At 34.4% G+C, this 14,951-nt stretch overlaps 1 protein-coding gene across 1 annotated transcript in view; it reads right to left on the reverse strand.

Moving 5' to 3' along the window:
• Positions 1–5,385: 5,385 nt before the first annotated feature.
• Positions 5,386–14,951, reverse strand: part of LOC150110569 (uncharacterized) — a 33,592-nt gene continuing 24,026 nt past the window's right edge. The window contains exon 2 of the mRNA XM_090394836.1: positions 5,386–5,719. The gene's annotated coding sequence lies outside the window, so the exon portion shown is untranslated. The remainder of the gene's footprint in view (positions 5,720–14,951) is intronic.

Raw genomic sequence — 14,951 nt, forward strand, 5'->3', positions numbered from 1 at the left:
TCTGGACCCTTAATGCATGAACAACAATCTGAGCTACAATTTGCCTGATTCCCATAGCGCAGTGATTCAGTACTGCCACTCTAAAATTAGCTGTCACTCACATTCAACTCATGCTAACAATAGCACGCGGTCACCTATTCAAACATGACTGTTACTATTCTTCTTCTTTTTATTAAGCTGGAAAGTCCATGTTTTTTACCTTGTTAGTTTTATAAGTTTTGTGTTATTTCTTACCCACCTGAAGAAGTCGAGACACCGATGAAACTAGTTGTGATTTATTAATATTTTGTGTTAAATATTAATATTATCGATGTAAACATCCCGAGTCAATCCTAATAACTATATCTATACACACACACACACACACACACACACACACAAATGTCATCATTTACAAGCGCATTAGTCTTTAGTGTAGTATACAAGTCTCAGTCTGCAAAATACACACATTTCTTTGTAATAGTTTTGTGACTGCGTGTTTTTAATATACTGATTCAAGATAATTCTTAATTTATTTCAGCACTCCACAAACACATATGAGCAATAATTACATTCAGTTTAGTTCACATTTTCAATTTCATGCACATTCTCTCTTTCTCATATATATATATATATATATTACCAACTTTTACAATGAGTTGCCCTGGTGTTGTACCATCTTTAGACTTGAACTATGTTTCAGGAACAAACTTAACTGTTTGCTTACTTGGGATTAGGAGTTAAATAACCAAGCTTATAAAATTACTTGGTAACCCTAATATACAGTATCCCCAAGTTAAAAAAATTAATTACATCTATATCTCCTCCAGAGATTCTTAGTAAAAATAAAACCACCTTGTAGCAACTTGTATAGGTAAAGTTGATAAGACTCTGTATTACTAAAACCTTGGTATTTAGGGCATAGCTACTCACTGAGGAGACCTCAAAAAAGGTTGAAACTGGTCTGGGTAATGACCCCACCCATAATGTATTGCAGTATACATCTTCTAGTGAGATGTGCTTTACATTATGGGAAATACTAAGAATAGTGATCAGAGCTTTACCCACCTTTACAATGAGTTGCCCTGGTGTTGTACCATCTTTAGACTTGAACTATGTTTCAGGTGCAAACTTAACTGTTTGCTTACTTAGGATTAGGAGTTAAATAACCAAGCTTATAAAATTACTTGGTAACCGTAATATATATACACACGCACATACATATAGGGCCTTATCAAGAATATCTCAGACAGAATTTTTGTTTTGTAAGGAAAGAAATAATAAGTGGCAACCATGTAGAATATTTGGCATTTCTTCCAGTGCCATTTATCAGATAAGGTGGTAACCTGACTCAGTCATATATGTAAGATAACTAAAGTACAAGTATGTTTTCTCTTCTTTCACAGTATGAAAATAAGTACAGGTACATCACCAATTTTCTGGCAACTTTTTTCATCAAGACGAAATATGAGAACGCAAATTAAAATTCCCACAACCACTCAACTAGTGCACTAGGCCTCCTCAGATGGTGCGGCAAAGGCTTACTAATTTTATTTACATCTGCACCTGGTAAATAATCTCTTGATTTTTGAGTGTCCTTAGCTTACGTTGCTTATATTTAAATTTAAACCTAGCTAGCGCTTCTAAGCAAGGCCCAGCTCACAGTGGTGGTGTCCAATGTAAGTGTGGACATATCTTGTCCTTATTGATATAAAGCAGAAGTGTTGAAATAACTTGACTGTGGCCCTGCAGAAACTGTTCTAAGTATGATGTTGGTTCATCAGCTGTTTATGATATAAAGAGGCAAAAGGGAGGAAATAGTGGAATTCTTTGCTTACAGTGATTCCAAGAAGCAAATTAGTTTTTTTTTTTTTAAATGTTGAACCCATCTCTAATCAACTTATAGCATGTTAGTATCATGTATGGGTTGGGAAAGGAGAAACTTTTTTTTATTTTTGACTTAAAAAGCCTGCATATTGTATTCATTGGGAAACATAAAGAGGAAAGACTGTCCCACAATATAGCAGCAGTAGGGATGAAGGAGAAAAAGAAACTTGTTCTGTCAGTTTCAAGGTGTACTGTGAAGGGATGTTGGGCAATAGTCACATGTATTCCAACGGACTTATTGATGTTATATCATATGAACATTTGCCATGGAAATATTTATAGAATAAACATATTGCAGAAACCAAATGCCTGTGCAAAGGTGGAAGGAGTGAGTTGGTAAAAGATGGGTTATTAATCGATCCAATTGCCCTCTTCTGTATTGAGTCAAGCATTTCGAAGGAGCTCTTAGGAATCCCCACTCCAAATCTAAGAGTAGTATTCAATAGCTGGGTGAATTTGTATAAGGTTAACAGCTGTTCAGAGATGAAGTAACTTCTTGAGTGAAAGAGAAATCTCCTAGTTTTTTTAGAAGATGAGGAGGCAGTGGTTGTCATGTATTTATGCCAGGAGATGCTTGATGTCTGGGTGATTCCATGAAGAGAAATCTCGCCTTGTCTGGAAATTTGAGTTTTGTCAAAAGGTAATACTGGGAGAAAATGTTTTTTTTTTTTTTTTTTTTTTTTAAATGAGAAATAAAGCAGAACCGGGTTTTACTAGCATTGAAATTAATGAAGTTATGTGAACCCTACTGGAGGATGGCTCGGAGATCAGAATTGATCTCCGAGTTTATCAAATAAGAGGTAGGAGTGCAATGTGCTGTCATCTGCAAAACAGCATATTGTATTGGAGATCAACTTAAGTAGTTCACTGATATACATATATAGAAGGAAGAGGGTTGGTTAGAGGATGGAACCATCCACCCTTGCATATAGTCTGTGTCCAGACAGAAAGCTGACAGTCCAACTGCAGAAGTCATGGGACAGACCAAATGATTGGAGTTTGATTAGTAAACCTTTGTGCCAAACCCCGTTCAAAGGCTTTGGGGGATATCAAATAAAACCGCTTGAGATTCACCAAACTTCTCCATGGCAGAATATCCTCTACTGATCAGCAGAAACGGAATCCACACTGGTAGTCATTTATTAGCTGGATGCCTTCAAGGTAGCGTAGGAGTTGGGATTTGATGGTTCCCTCTATTACTTTAGACAGGACTAAGGTGAGTGAGATAGTATAGCAGTCTGATGGCAGCGATTTGTCACCCTTCTTGGGAATGAGTTGAACACAGGCCAGTTTCCAGGCTGTGAGATAGATACCAGTGGAGTAAGAAAGTATACAGGCGATAAAGGATAGGAGCCAATTTTGGCACACAGACCTTCGGGACAATTGGAGGAATGCCATCAGCATCAAAAGCCTTTTTTGTGTCTAATGATATGGTGGGAAGAATGTTGAGCAAAAGTTATGACCAGTTAAAAAAAAAAAACTACTAAAAAATTGTAGGAATACTGAGTATGATCGAGTTATGATGGAATGGTTTCAACAACGTAGAAGTGATGAGGTGAACCTGTCACACAACATGTTAATGGAAAACTAGTATTCCATTAGCATGTTAAGTTATTCTATGAAAAACCTAAATTAGAATATGAGTGAAGTGAAATGAAGGATGGCTTCAACAGTTTAAGAAGTGTTGGAATTTCTGTCCATAAAGTATGTGGTGAAAAAATGGTCTACAAACTATAAAGAGCACCAAATATGTGGATAAATTTGCTAAACTTGTCAAGCAAGTGTATAATGCTGAATTAAAACTGCATATATTGGTGATGCACATTGCAAAAGATGTTAATAGCAGGGGATGAAGAAAAGTCCACAGGATTCAGGGAATCTAAGGATAGAGTTACTATTGTAGGATGCTCAAATGCAGCAGGTATGTACAGATGTATGTTGCAGGTGATAGAAAAACTAAATGGCTTTGCAATGCATTAAAATTTACTTGTAATATATCACCCAAAATAAAAATGACTGGATTACCACCAACATTATGTTTGAATGGTGTGAAAAGTTTTCTGTGCTTGAAGTCCAAGCACACTTGTAGGCCTACTGGATGATAGCAAGATTCTTCTCATTCTAAAAATCCATTTGATGTGTGAAATATGTGGAAACCAAAGCAGAATAAACAACTTCAGTTTACTTCAAGATGTCTTCCCCCCCCCCACCCTTGCAACATCAGATTCATGACGAATCAATTAGCTATGAAACAGATGGTAATCGGGCAACCCTCAACTTCCAGACCTCTGTGATAGCTCTACAACCCACCAAAAAAATTCTATATTTTGACACTTTGGTAACAGTACTGTTGTAACATTCTTTATAAGAGTACAGCAACTGATAAACCTATTTTCTTATATACCGTACCCTACCAATGTACGAATACTAATATGTGTATTTCATTTATACTGATGTACTTTTAACCACTTAATTCACATTTAATATTTAACTTTCTAGTGGTCCATGGTATTTTAACGACATGGGAGAGGTATAATTAGTGGATCAGAAGCATACTGGGAATTATTATTACGTGACCTCTGTTGGTCTGGCAAATCCTGCAAAGTTCTGGAACTAAGGGTGCCTGAAAATCGGTGGTGTACTTGTAACATTTGTTCATCAAGATTTGCTGCAAAGTTGATAAAACAGCCACAAAAACTTATAAATCTTACAAGTATTTGGAGAAAATGATAAGCTGGTCCACAACATTAGAATGGTACTTCCATTTTAATAATGGAGAAGCAACATAGATTGCTTTAATGTAGAGAGTTATCTGTTGTATCAGGAATTTCATCTCCAGGATTTGATTGTGAATCACACAGCCTACAGAACATTATCCAATGCCTTTCAGATGCAGTTCATTGGAAATAGTGCACAAATATTTTCTGGCGATCGTACCATACCAATCACATCTTGAGTATCCAGAAATGCTTAACTAAGCATCACATTCTTACTGATCACTATTTGTGATCAATTTGTTTTACTTATCATATATGTTCCCATCCCTGCAAATTTCTTCCATTTTTCTAAGTTTAAAAGCACCCTGAAGAAGCATTTTCAAGATGGCAACAACAGACCTTTCCAAACAGGCCTATCAGAGATGCATTAAAGAATGGAAGGATCAGTCATTGCACATAATCAGAAGGATTACAATCTAAAGGAAAAGTAATGTTTTAAACTGCCTAGAAAATATTCTGTACCAGATACTTTTGACCATCTCAGGTATAGATTAACATCCTTATTTTTAAAATGAATTTAAAGTTTAACAAATATTTGCAATTTTAGTTTAAAATGGTTAGAACATATTGTCAAACTTTAAACTGAATAATATAAAACCTAACATTTGATCCTTTTTTTTTAAAGTAATGTTATGATACAGCTGATAATCAAAGGAAAAAATTCCTTAAAACTTTTATAGATTCTGTTATAGAATACAGAACTGTTATAGATTCATTAAAAACACAAAACCAAAAACTGAAATAATGAACAAGTTTCTGATATTCTTTTAATGTAAACTCTTGATATAGAAACTACATGATGATAAAAGTCCACATATTTATATTTAAAAACACAGCATACAAAACAACTAAACATGATGAAATGACTGATTTGTGAGGGGCATACATTAGGAACAACAGCAATAAGTATGAAAGGGGAAATCACAAATAGGGAGTTGTAATAATACATACAGTGAAACATGGAAAGGATTACAAATTATTTCCAAATTACAACTAGTTTCAGGTTGTTTATGGCAAACATGAAGTTTGAATATCCTGCTTGTTAAGAGACCGTAGAAAGCCATTTTCTGTGTTTGCTATAAAAACATAAATAAAAGAAATTTAGAAATAAACAATCTAAATTGATATATAACAGAAAAAATATTAAACTGCAAAGGATCTACTGATACATTGTTATTGTTTTTCTTATTTTGAGGAAAAAAACATTAGCAAAACAGTTATCTGTCTTGAATGCACTGATATTAATTATTCAAAGATTGTAAAATAATCACAATTACTATCACCAATGCAATGGCATGTGCCATTCTAGACACCACCCAAATGAATTCTACAACTTCAATAAACATTTCTTGCAACTTGCATGTTCAAATGCATTTTTTTCACAAATTCACACATTTTTTTCTTTTCTTTTATCTTTCCAGAATTAAAACACCTTTTCTCAGTAAAGTTATATGTGAAATGTATCTATCATGTGTAGGCTTGTGGGATTGCCAAGTAAAAGCACTCTTGGAACTATACTTTTTTTTCTTCTCTTTGTAGCTCAATCCTACTCATGGAGAACAAAAATGTGATAACACTTTCCTCAAACATTGACACATTCTATTACTACACTGAAATGATTAATCATACAACATTACTGAGTGGAGAGTTATTTCATCTGTTAATCTCTCATTGGCTTGAAGAACATTACATCTTTGAGTAAGGTATTATATTACTGTTTATCTCAGAAGAGTTGCCTTCTTCAAGTAGACTGTCCAGGAAGCAGTAATGGAAAAGTTTTGAAACCATCTAGTGTGAGGATGAGATGAGTAAGAATATTAAATATTCCTATATTTAATGTTACTTAGTTCAAAAAATGTAGAAGGAGGCAATTCTGAAATGTATGATTATATCAGGTAGGCAAGACAGGCAGGTGATAACAATGGATAACTATGGGATCGTTGCTTGGAAGTATGAAACAGCATATGAGTTCCTGGAGCTGCTTAGGGATAGCTAAGCAATTCAACTTATCAGAACACATCTTGGAGACACAATTTTCGGATTTAGTAAGAACATTTCATATGATAACAGAAGAGCTCGCTGTCGTGCTACTGGCTAGCAAGAACAATCATTTGGTTTTAGCATGTTGGCCAGTCAGGCAGGTGTACACTAAATTCACTGAAGAAAAGAAATATGCAGTACTGCATATCTCTTTTATATTGCATATCTGCATTAAAACTATGACAAACTCAGAAAACTGTTTGGTAACCTAGAATGGCATGAAGGGAAAAAGATTAGTAGTGCTTGGAATTTAGATTAGAATCAACTGGTAATACAAATGTCAGACTCTATTTCTAAAGTTCTAAGAATAAACAGTGGGGTGAAATGGATGAACCATGAAGTTTTATAGATGTCATCGAGATAGTATAAGGAACACAGTATAAGATACAGCTGAAAAGAGACAAAGACAACAAAAGCTAGAATACCCATCCTAACTAGAATTCCTTGAGAATTCTAGTTAGAATGGGTATGGAAGACAGATTTCAGTTGCAGACAGAAAATAAATAACATAAACTGAAGATATAGTAGCAATCTTCACTGCATATTTTGACAGTGTATTTCACATTAAAAGAATGGAAGCAGCAGTGAATATGTGAGGAAGAAAGAGCAATTCATGAATGTGAAATGTAAGTACCTCCTCTTGATGTTAATAAGACTGTAGGACTGGATGAGATATCACTATACATATTAAGAGAATGCACACAAAAGTTTCAGAACCCTTGACTTGGTTGTTCAACAAGAATTTGGCAACAGGAACAGCCCATGAGGAGCAAAAAAGGAAGGGAAAACAGTGCCTCTGCATATGAGGATTTGAAATCAATATATACTGAAATGAAAAGACAACAATGGGGGTAGGGAGAGAATAGAGAACCAATTTCTTGAGTTTTTGAGACAATTTTCTTAGAACAGTATGTAAGATAGGGTATGCAAGATCAAGGATCTTGGATTCGATCATCTAATCAGAGGATGTTATTGTAAATGGGATGTTGAATCTCCTTCTGGTTGGTACCATGAGGGGATTACATAAGTGGTGACAAGCCATACGAGGAAAATATACACATGTAGGACTAAGGGCTAGTGATTATAAAAAGCTCAGGAGAGAGAGAGAGTTTGGAGCTATATATCATGGAATGATGAATTATGTAGGAAGGAGATGAATGCAGTTTTTGGGCATTATACGAAAACTATTTAGTAGAAGAAATATCTGCATGTATTCCAAGGTTAAATAAAGTAGATGTGAAGTGGATGAATGAAGAGGTTAAGCATGCAATCTAAAAGCATTATGGAAGAAGCATAACAGGTAATAATCAGATGCACAAGGAGTGCAAAGTGGAAGTAAGGAAGGTGATTCACTTGCTAAATATAACAAAAGTGCAACTGAGCAGCAATTAACTTCTGAAGAGGGGGGGGGGGAGAGGAGAAATCCTAGAGAGTTCTTTTGATATATGGTTAGTTGAGATAATCACTCTTGTCAAAGTGAAAATGATAACCACTGCAGAGAATAGAGAATGAGATATGAAATGAGCAATTCATAAAGGTATTCTATCCTTGTGAGCTTGTCATCATGCAGAGCTTGAGTATATGAGTAAAGGGAAAGGAGGACTGATGGAAAAATAAGTAAACTTGATGCTAACAGTGTTTAGACTCATGACATAACAATTGCCTTGCCATTTTTATTTCACGGGTCCTACAATGGGCCAAATTCCAAAGGAGTAGAAAGAGGCAGTATTGTTTAGATTCATTAAAGTTCGATAAGACCAAGGCCTTGAAATTAGGCTAATCACTGTATCTGGAGTTATTGGCTAAAGTTTGAGAAGCTAATGAGAGCCAAGATCCAGAATGAGTTGATGCAAAATAACATTCTCACTGAAAGACACCATGTGTCTGATAAAGGGAGATTGTGTCTTAGTAATCTAGTTACTTATTACGACAAGGTGGCAAATTCATTGGACAAGGGAGATGCATATGCAGTGGTATATTTAGATTTTGCGAAGGCGGTTAATAGATTGCCACATGTCAAGCAGTTAATAAAACTGAACGGGATGGGGTTGAAGAATAATGATTTTTATACACAAATAAATTTAAAAAATATCACACATTACAAATACTGGAGTGAGAGAATTCTAGAATTAAAATTACAGATAAGTCATAGCTTCCTGACTATTGCTGGTGTCTATGCCACAAAGGAAGGAAGATAGCAATGCCATTTATCCAGATTTACAAAAAATAAAAGATAAAATAGACACAAATGATTATCTATTAGTAATGGGAGATTTTGCCAGAATAGGAAACATTCCACTAGGAACAAATGGTGAAACAATATGCAATAAAAATGGATACAGACTTAGGGATTCTTCTGCATATAATAACTTAAAAATTACTAACACTTTTTTTCAAGCATAAAGATTGCCATAAATTAATTTGGGAAACAAGAAACATAAAAAGTATAATAGGCTGTATAATAGCTAATAGGAAAACAGCTAATATGATACTAGAAGTGCAGAAATAGAATCTGATCATTATCTTTTACAAGGAAAATTACAAATATCCCCAAGATGGTTAAAATTAACTAAACCAATGCTAAGAGAAATCTCCAGGAATCTTTTTTGAGTTCAACTCCTGGATGATAAAAGCATTAACTTCCTTTATTTGCAAAGAATAAAATGGAAAACTAGAGCAAATAAAAGAAAATTATGATATAGAGATAGAATGGAATAATTTTTTAAAAAATTCAGAACACGCAATTTACAGACAAAAAAATACTAGCTGTGGTGGTAGTGGTTGTGGGCAGTAGATGGTGTTGATGTAGGTGATTGGTGGTGGAGACGGAGAGTTGTATAGTAGGTGTCCTCCCGCGATGAGTCTTCAGACTCCTTGGAGGTGTCACGAATAATAATAATAATAAATGTATTAATAAATGCAGCAACAGAATGCCTGGGAACAAAAAGTAAATGGAAGCAGAAAAGGAGAACAAGAAACTAGGATGAAAACACTGAAACAATAATCAAAGATAAGAAAGAAGCATATAAACAATGGATAAACACAAAATCACTAGAAGCAAAAATTAATTATAAATACAAAGGAGCAATAGCAAAGAAAGCATGTCAAACAAAAGAACAGAGAAACATTGGATAACTTCATAGCAAAATTGGAAAGAGATCTTACAGTGAAGAAATTGAAAGGAATATGAATAAGGATTGATACGGTACAAAGTGCCTTAGACCAGCACTTCCCAAACTGTGGGCTGCGGCCCCCTTGTGGGCTGTAGGTTTTGTGGAGGGGGGGGGGGGCATGAAATAATGAAAACGAATTTTAAATGTTTTAAGACTAAGTCGATTTTTTATCTTAAAAGAAACGTATTTAATTTTTATTGTTTATTATTTCTTTTATGTTATTTTTTATATTTTAATGGAAAAAAAATCACGCATTGGTGCAGCTTCACAAATTTTGCTTCCTGTGTATTTTGGCGCTTAACAAAATTAATATGAGTAAATATATGCTTATTCATATAAGTTTCATTTCAAATCAGAAATCTAAAAAATGCAGTTTCAAATATTTCACCTGATATTAACTTTTTGTATAGCAGTATTGAAACACATTCATCACATTAAATTGTTATTAAACTTCTTTTATGTTTTTAATTCTTTCTTTATTACTAATCGTTTTACGTTTCATGTGCCTGTATGGCAAATGTACAATAACAATAAATCTATCTATATAAAAATATGAGATAATGTGACATGTCAAACGTGTATGTTTTGTATTGAATATAAATACAATAAATATTATAATAATATGTCTATATTACGATTTTGTTCGGGAGGGGCTGTGAAATATTTTAATTTTTCCAAAGGGGGCCCTGACATCCAGAAGTTTGGGAAGCACTGCCTTAGCCAATACAAATATAAGATCTGATAATGTTGGAGTCTTGGCAAGTAACAGACTGATTTGTAGGATAATTGTTGATAGGACGTTAGTAATGATATAAATTTTGTATTTAGTACTCATATCCTGTACACCCCTTGAGGGTATATGGCAGAAATTTGATGATGATATGAATGAGGTGGTAAATTAAAAGTTGAAATAATTGAAGAGAAAACGAGGATGACAAGATAGCAACAAATCTAAAACTGACATAACGCTTACTACTAACTATACAGTGGAAGAAATAACATTACAAGAAATCCAACAGTAAAATATGCAGGCTTTCTATTCAACAAATGACTTAAAATTATTTAACAATAACTGGCAGCAAGGAAAAAATACCAAAAAGTTGAAATAAGGCAATTATCATCCCAATACATAAAAAAGGTGATAAGTGCAACTGTGAAAACTGCAGAGGAATAAGTTTTCTAAACACTGTTTATAAACTAACTTCAAAACTTAAATCATATGTAGAAGACAAAACTTTGTGAATAAAAAAATCGCTTTCAAAAAGAATGATCGCGCATTTACCCAACTTTTACATTACAAATCGTAATGGAAAAAACGCTATGAATACACAACAGAAATGCCGATAGCATTCGTAGACTACCCAGAAAGCCTTTGACAGAGTCTTAAGGAACAAACTGTGGACCATACACAAGAATCTAAACATGCCAAATCATCTGCTTGCTGCAATAACTAACATGTATCAGAACAACCAAATAGCTGTAAGAATCATTGAAAAAGTTACAGAATGGAAATCAATAAACAGAGGGGTCCATCAAGGATGTCCAATGTCACCACTGCTATTTAATTTCTATATAAATGAAATAGTAAAGAAATGGAAGGAAAAATATAAAACCAACATTTACGAGGGTTGTTTGAAAAGTTTGGTAAATTTCCAATAGAAGTGACAATTCATTCATTCATACCAACACGTATCATCTTTTTTATGACCCCTGGCAAAATTTTAGCCATGTGCAACGCATAGTTCTCGTTTTGGCAAACATTTAAAATGACTGTGTTCGCATTTTTCATAAAAATGGGGAAAAACGAGTTTTGTTCAGTGATAAAACGCTTCTATTTGAAGAAGTGGATAGCCATGCAGATCAAAACCAAATTAGATGTAGTTCATGTAGACTCTGCACCAGCATTAAAGACTATTTAATTTTGAATAAATGAATTTAAATGTGGTCATAAGTCCATCAAAGATGAAGTGCGCTCCGGATGCCTGGCTGAGGTCACTAGGAAGGAAATGATTAACATAATTGGATGATTTTGCTAGCCTGTTGACCAAGCGGTTAGTGCATCCACTCTCCAGACAAAAGGCTGTGGGTTCGAATCCCGCCATGGGCATGGACGTTTGTGATTGGCTGTGAAAATACTAGTGGTGGTCAGCATTGATGTAGATCAAGGGTGTCAAATTGGCAGCCCCCTAAAGCAAATTCTTGTGGCCACTGAACGCCTCAAGGAAAGATTTAAAAACAGGATGGTTGCTTTTTATAATAAAACAGAAACACCATATTTACTTGAATATAACTAGCCCTTGCATATGACTCACACCCCTGTACCCTGATTTTACTTTATGATAACAGAAATTAAAAAGTTTCGCATACATATCGCACACGAACATAAAGCTTAACCACTTTCATGTCAGGACAATAACTCACTCCCAGCAGTAAACAAAACGCCTTCCCCAACTGCCACTATACTGCGATGCAAGAAAAACAAGTAGTTTTATTGTACCACTGAATAAAGTACAGAGACATTTGCTGTCTGTGTAATATATTTCTTTAATGTGATTAGAGACAACTGGTATACAAAGGGCACTAACTAATGAATCATATATTTCGTCCCACATTAACCATGCTGTTTATACTCAAGCAAAACCATATGTTGCACCGACAAACACAGTATCTAACTAAAATCTATTATTTTTAGTTAGATGCGTGTGAGTGTGCCCACTAACTCCAACACAAAGCTGCAATAAAATTTGTGAATGTGTTAAAACTAACACATTCACAAATTCATAGAGTGCATGTTGTTATGACAGTTTCAGATATTATGGAATTTGGTTGAAGAGAATTAGCGTTTCAGCTCAAAAAGGTAGTCTTGACTTTGTGTTTTGGTAATGTGATCTTGTTATTACTGCACCAATCATATCCACATCTTCATAGCTGTTCTATCTCTATTGGCCTATCGCTGCTGTCTATTTCACACTCTGCTTTCACTTCTCAAGACATTCGTGAAGGGTGTTCATTACGTATATAAAATCTTGTAAATTACTTGTAATTTTTACTTGGAATAATGGGAAAGAAGATGACTTTGACAATGCACACAAGGAAACTGCTCTCGAGGCCGGAAGTAGCTATAACGAAGAGGAGATTCTTGGTAAGTCATTCCCATTTTCAGTTTTTTTCTGAAAACATTAGTTTCTAAAAATCCCTGCATATATATATCGCACCATGATTTTTTAGCTTTAATTTTTTGGGAAAAAAGTGTGAGCTATATTCGAGTAAATATGATATCGATTTATTCGTTTTCATATGACATTTATAGTTACACTATGGATGCAACAACCTGCTATGATATAATTGCAGTAATAAAAATTTATATCGCAATTTCAATGTTAGATCCGATCCTAATCAATCATAAACTATATTTATGCTTTTATTGTTAATTTATAGCACCCTGCTGGTAGCGTGGTGAAAAAGTCGAATTCTATTAGCTACCAGCTGTTCATGTGACACACGGCATATGCACTCAGGGGAATCCAGCTATGAGTTTATAATTACCTGCTACACAATCAGTGATCTTTGAAGTCAGTGTGCCGAACACGATTCAACGACAACCTAGCAGTGAGAGAATCCCTTTTATTATTATTTTTATTTGCAATAGTATCGTGCACTGGTCTACAGTTTTGTACGTTTTCATTCAAACGTTTTTATAAAAATTCTTAATAATATTAATAATATATTTATTCACTGAGGCAATGTCGCTTTACAAGCCAACAAGAAAAAGAAAAATGAGGGGAGAAAATTTCAAGAAAAATGGGAATTGAATTACTTCTGCAAAACAAAGGACAAAATTGTGTGCATTATTTGTAACAAAACAATGTGTTGCCAAAGAATATAATACAAAAAAGCACTACGATAAAATTCACAAAGAACAACATTCACGCTTTGAGGGTAAACTGAGAGAAGAAAAATTAAAAAGTATGAAGAATTCACTTCAAAGTCAACAAGTATTTTCAAAAATTATGAAAGATAATGAATCAGCAGTGAGAGCCAGTTATGAAATCAGCTATTTATTGGTGAAACATTCCAAACCTTTTAGTGACGGTTCCTTGGTTAAGTAGTGCATGATAAAAGCAGCCGAAAACGTATGTCCCAAAAATGTGCAAGTATTCCCGCAATGTTTCTTTGTCCAGAAATACTATGATCGAAAGAATAACTGAAATGGCAGATAATCTGCATGACCAGTTGCAAGAAATATCTGCAAACATACAGTGCTTTTCAATTGCACTTGACGAAAGTTTCAATATTCACGACATGACTCAAGTTGCTTTCAGGCTTGCGACGACAATATCAATATTACCGAAGAGTTCTTAGAAATGATTCCCATCCATAGAACCACTGCAGGGGAAGAGATTTTTGACAACATGTGGGGCATTTTGGAAAAATACCAACTTCCTCTGAACAGGCTCGTAGCAGTGACAACCGATTGTGCTCCAGCATGACAGGCAAAAATAAAGGTTTTGTGTCAAGACTTGCAGCAAAGTTAAAGGAAATTTATCCAGACATTCCAAAACTGCAATCTTCCCACTGCATTATTCATCAGCAGGTCCTGTACTCCAAAGTATTGGAAATGAGCAGTGTACTCAAGCCCATGACAAATACTGTGAACTTCATCTGATCCAGATGCCTCAATCACCACCAGTTTGCACAATTTCTAAAAGACTTGGAAGTGAATTTGAAGGGCTACCTTATTACACAGAGATTCGTTGGTTATCTTGTCATATGGTTCTAAAAAGCTTTTTTTTTTTTTTTTTTTTACTTTTAGAGGAGATCAAATTGTTCCTAGAAATGAAAAATCATGATGTTGCATTTCTTAATGATCATACATGGGTACAAGATCTAGCATTCTTAGTTGCTATTACAGGACATTTGAATGATTTAAATGTCAAACCTCAGGGAAAAGATCAGTTAATAACACGCATGTGTGATGCACTGGCAAGTTTTAGATGTTAGTTTTGTTTCAAAATCATTTAAAAGAGAATATTCTAAATTATCTTCCTATGTGTGAACAGTTGAACAATAAGAGTCAAAGTTTTACCTTTTCTCA

This window comes from Typopeltis vanoorti, chromosome 1, assembly GCF_054136105.1.
Source record: "Typopeltis vanoorti isolate ZY-2024b chromosome 1, IOZ_Tvanoo_1.0, whole genome shotgun sequence".
NCBI classification, from domain to species: domain Eukaryota; kingdom Metazoa; phylum Arthropoda; class Arachnida; order Uropygi; family Thelyphonidae; genus Typopeltis; species Typopeltis vanoorti.